This window comes from Triticum dicoccoides, chromosome 4A (assembly GCF_002162155.2).
Source record: "Triticum dicoccoides isolate Atlit2015 ecotype Zavitan chromosome 4A, WEW_v2.0, whole genome shotgun sequence".
Classification (NCBI taxonomy): domain Eukaryota; kingdom Viridiplantae; phylum Streptophyta; class Magnoliopsida; order Poales; family Poaceae; genus Triticum; species Triticum dicoccoides.
This window is the reverse complement of record NC_041386.1, coordinates 17,734,175-17,739,664: the sequence shown is the minus strand read 5'-3', so window position 1 is coordinate 17,739,664 and position 5,490 is coordinate 17,734,175. Positions and strand designations below refer to the sequence as shown.

General features: G+C 48.4%; 1 long non-coding RNA gene across 1 annotated transcript; it reads left to right on the top strand.

The window, feature by feature from the left end:
• Positions 1 to 1,220: 1,220 nt before the first annotated feature.
• Positions 1,221 to 4,067, top strand: LOC119288554. The gene is made up of 2 exons (XR_005141219.1): positions 1,221 to 1,520; positions 3,552 to 4,067. It is a non-coding gene; the product is annotated as an uncharacterized LOC119288554 (long non-coding RNA).
• Positions 4,068 to 5,490: the final 1,423 nt, after the last annotated feature.

Genomic DNA, 5,490 nt, shown 5'->3' with positions numbered 1-5,490 from the left:
TAGGGTTCAAATCCCGGCGCTCGCATTATTCCTGGATTTATTTCAGAATTTCCGGCAATGCATGTTCAGTGGGAGAGTTGCCGTCGACTACAAGGTGTCTGTGATGACTTCATCAACCTCAAGATAATATCCCGGCTTGATGTCTCGAAGGTACTCATATGGATAGGATCTATATGTGTTCATAAAAAGAATATATGCTCGTATATATGAGCGTATGTGTCTGTACTATGTTCTCAAAAAAGGATTTTACCTCGTACGGAGGTCCTAGACCTGGGTAAATCTTTTATCCCGTTTCCCCTCCAACCTAATTACCTCAACAAGATACCGTATCAGGAGATCTACGAGAATCATCTCCGCCTAGACCCCTCCAAGCCTCCCATGAGTTTGTATTTGGTTTACGGGATTTCAGACACCGTATCACGCCGTAGACGTTTGGATATTTATGAGCGTTTTGCTGCACGAGGTTGGAGTTGCCCTAGTTAGGGCACGAGAAAGTATTTCAAAAAGAAAAAAAATCCCGAGTATACCAATAAAAAATATCTCGCTACAAATCAAATGTCATATTTTTGAGCACGGCGAACTAAGCTCCGCGAGGATGATAATTTTTTTTAACAAGCATGACAAATTTTTGCGGTGTTTATTTTTTTTAACGAGAATTGGCATGCTTGCTAAAGAAAATCACCGTCCATCCCACAACATAAGATATCATAAAAATACGTTCGATTACCATGCTCAGATTTTATCATTTCAAGTAAAAACAATGTCTGCTCCGTAGGCAGCGATCGACTCCAGTGGAGATGATACGATGCACTGCATTTGCAGCAGGGAAGGAGAGGAGAGAGGGGCAGGGCATCATTACTGGGCCTGGCGCTCGCGCTCACATCAACCATCAATGATGCGCGCCGAACCATTTGGGAACGAAAACTGATGAATGTCCTGCCCTGCCACCCTCCTCCTCTCCCACGTCAAGCTGACCCGCGTTGCTTCTCCGCGCCACCATCCCAGCTGGAATTCACTCCCCCACCATCCCGCTCCGGTTTCCGCGACAAGCGAGCGAGTAAAACCGAGGCGTGCGTGCGGCCTCTGTCGCCGGCGAGGCCAGGCGGCGCCTGGAAATTACCCCGCTGCCCTCGCCCACGCGCTGGCGCAGTGCGGTGGGGCGTCCCGTCGTCACGTCGAGGGGGCAGGAGCGTAAAATCACGGCGCCGCGCTCGCGCGGGAAATCCGGAAGCGGAGTGGCGTGGTACTGCGGCCCAGGGTGTCGCCCGTCCGTCCGTCCTTGCCATCTCAGAACCTTTCAATACAACCACCCCCGAGAGGCCGAGACTATTGCCATCCATCGTCGCACCAGCAGCGGCTCTTCCCCCATTCCGCGTGGGGGGCTAGGGTTTCCATCGCGCTCTCCCCGCCTCGCCCCTCGCCGTCGCCGGCCAGGGGCCCCCGATCGGGCCGGCGCCGGGGCCTCCTCGCCGCGGAGGGCTCCGGCCGGCTCGCGCTCGCCGGATGCGGCCGGTTCCGAGGTACAGGAACGCCCTCTCGCGCCGCTGTGCGACACTGCCTTTTCTTCTTCCGTGCCCGTGCGCTTATTGGTGGGTTGTTTCGGGGGGCGTAGCTTGCGATGATCTCTCTAGCGGAATGTGCGGTGGCGCTGGGGATTTTTGTTTGTGTCCTCGATGGTTCCGTTCCTGAGAAGGGGAGCGCCGCCGCATCACTCTGGGAGAATGTTGGTGCCCCGACGATGCTTTAACGGTAGTAAGCTGCTCGAGATCGTTTGTAGGTGCATTGGTGGACATCCTTGTCTCTGCAGCGACTCCTGAAGGAGTTGCTGCGACTAGTACTCTGTTGTGCACATGCTTCTCGTTGTAGACTTGTAGGATCCTTGCAGTGTTGCTGTATGAGTGCATCTAGTACTTTGTGGTGATCCGTGATCTATCTAGCTGCGGATCACAAAGTCAAATGCCAGTTGCTGTACTAGTTGATTGGTACAGTTAGCAATTGATTTTCTTTAGTTCAGCTTGCACATATTCAGTGTGGTCTGGGTATGTTCGTCCTGTGGAACAAAGCTGGAAAGTGACTAGTTAATCCGGTAAAACCAAGCATGGAAAATGTGGATGTAAAATCCTGGCAGTTTAGCGAGTAATGTCTTGGGAGCAGGACGCACATTCTCCAGTGGTGACCTTTCTCTGCTTTGTTGGAATACTGTAGGATGTACATCTGATTACAAAAGTACTGATGCATAAATCTATTGCTGGTTCCACGAGCCTACTCTGAACTTCCCTGTGCTGTATATGAATCTAAAGAACCTGGAGCACTTCACATTACAGCATCATCTCACCTCAGCTTCACATCTGACATGTGTAGTTAACTATTACCTCCATCCCAAAATTCTTGTCTTTGATGTGTCTAGATACGGATGTATCTAGGGAGTATATAACAAGGTGTTTTGCACATTGTTTCTTGGTGGTGGGGTTGTACATGCTACCATGAATGCCAAATATTGCCTGTTGTCCTATATGAGATAAGATGCCATCATATGGCCTTTGGTACGCTTGCCTTTGATAGTTCTATGCAGTCTCACAATTTGAGTGAGCAATAGCTTGGGATGTGATTGAAGATGCAACTGCGAATGGCCTTTGTTAATGGTAACGACTATAAAAGCAGATAATGACACTTGATAATTTGCAACTTGAAGAGAAAAAAAGACGATGGGGCTATTGGTTTACTAGTTACTTTTACTTTTGTAGTCATAAATACAAGCAGCATACATGTCAAAATTTTATGACAAGAAGAGTAAAGCAACCATTGGAACATCAATCTTGCACCCAATCGAGTCATTCTACATGCATCAGTTCACTTGGCTATTTCAAATTAGAGTAAGAAATGTGGTAAAAATATATTCCAGAATTCATGAAGGACTGGTTGTGGCATGTGAAAATTATAATAATTGCCCTTATTGTATTGTTGAAGTTGTTATGTATTGGTTGTAATGGAATTGGACCCTTCAAGCCTAGTGGTCAAATGATCAAGCCGAACTTAACCAGTAAAGTTCTCAGGCCATGCTTTTCTCCTGGACATTGCCTAAATTTGAAATCGATAGTTGTTACACTGATGGTTTGTACGTAATATTTTTCAACAGCATGTTTCTTCGGTAAGCTTGGTAAAAACCTTGTCTGCTCGCTGCCCTTGTACCACAGTCCAAGCTAACATGATGCCTTTCAGTAGAACAAATAAAAACATGAGTACTTTGACTTTCAGCAAAAGCGGCATCAAGTCCAGCATAATTACTTTTGTGAATTATTATGTACTCCCTCCGTCCCAAATTACTCGTCGCAGAAATGGATGTATCTAGAACTAAAATACATCTAGATACACCCATACCTATGACAAGTAATTCGGAACGGAGGGAGTACCTGCTTAAGCTTACTTGTTTATCCACATTATTCCTGGAGCTGCCTATTGCAAATGTTATTGCCGGTTATGTTTTTGTACAAAAATTGCTTGCTGCAGCCTTTTACCAACATCACTTCATTAAGACATCTGCTCTTTTGCAGTGTAGAGCAATGGGGAATGGAGCCAAGGCTGCTGATGATGTTAGGGAAGGGCAACTCAAGCTCATGGATCAATGTCTTGCCGCCACAAGCCCGGCAGTTGTGCATACTGCTCTTCTTTGGGGCTTGGCAAACCTAACCTGAGTCTCCTCAGGCCAAGACCCAGCGCAGCGACTCCTTGTAAGAGGAGGCATTCGTCTGCACGTGCCCATCAACAACTCCTGCAACTATTCTCCACTAACACCGATGACCTCGTCCAGGCACTAACCTGTCCTGGATGAGCTATGGTGATGCCTACCTACCGAAGTACTATTATAGCCATCACTAATCTTTCTTCCTTAGTTTCCCTCCGTCTTCACTGCGGTTATTACCACTAATATTATGTAAGGTTTATTTTGGTTTGCTGTGAACCAATTTGGAAATTGGTGGATCATCGTGGTAGTACCATTTCATATTGTTGGATTCTAGATGTCTGTACTGACTTCTGGTGCACGAATGAATGAATGACCAGTTATATGACGCTGCATTTCTGAACGTTGGTGATTTGCTTGTGTACTGGAATCTTGCTGATGATACCTTGAACTAATGGAAGGTTATGTTGATGAGAGTTGAGTTGTGTTGTAGCTGCAAGAAAAAGCCTTGTGTACTGTTTTGTTTTTGGAAAAGTATGTGGATTTATTATAAAGGTTCAACCTTGCACCATCGGACGACCACAGCCATCATCTCTGCTTCTTTGTTGGAGCTGGCTTTGATTTTGTCACTGACAACCAACTTCTTTGTCGGAGCTGGTTTTGATTTTGTCGATGACAACCATCCGCCGACTCCGTTCTAATGGACGAACTCGGATTAAAGCCTGAAAGACTATCTTGAAGATGAAGCGTCGCCATCCGCTAAAATGCCACCTTGGCGAGAAAAATAATAATTATGACCTAACTACTCCCTCTGTTCGTAAATATAAGTCTTTGTAGAGCTTTCACTATAAACCACATACGGATGTAAATAGATGCATTTTAAGTGTAGATTCATTCATTTTGCTCCGTATGTAGTCCACCTAGTGAAATCTTTACAAAGACTTATCAGGAGATGAGAGAAGGATGTTCCTACAAGCCTCCTCAGCGATTTGGATTCCTGGTCGTTGGATCTGGCTGCTTGATGCGATCTGGGCCGTCAAATCAACCCCTGGAACGACCTCGTCCGTCGGATAAAAAAAAGTTACTGCTGGAATGAATAGTTTCACCTCGACCGTGCCACCGCACGTAAATAGCCTACCCCGCCGGGGGCATTTTCGTCATTTCACGCTTGCGCGTATAAATTGCGTCCCCGCTCCTGTGGAGATGACCTAGCCGCTCTCCCCCGCACTCACGCAACCCCTCTCCTCTTCCTCCCGTCCCCCCTCCTGCCCACTCGCTCGATCCCCACTGCTCGCCGCCCCGGACGCCGGCCGATTCCGGCCGCCCCGTCGCCGCTCGGCACACACGCGACTACAGCTCTACTAGCTTCACCGCGTCGATCCACTTTTCCTCGACTCCTGTGGTCGCCCCCATCAATTTCCCCCTGCTAGGGTTTCGGTTGTGGAGGTCGACCTCGCCTCCGGCAGCCGCCTGCTCGTTGCCCGGGGCGATTGGACCGCGGACATCAACACGAAAGAGGTGTTGTTCATCATCATCAATCTGCCTCGGGTTCACCGGATTCAAGAAAGGGCACGGGCGGCAACTCCCTCCTGGATCCATCCGTTGCAGGCGTGCAGGCAACTCCGGTGAGTCCACCCTGATGCATTGTTTGTACCTTGCGCACTTTTTCCCTCTCTCGTGGTTCGGCGGGGAGCGAGCGGCGGTTGCAGATCGATGCCATGTGGTGGAGCGGTGGGGGGTTTGTAGGGGGAACCACGCCATGGCGGGTGAGGCGGACTGTGCTGACTAGAGAGGTGCAGGCGCTTTTGATG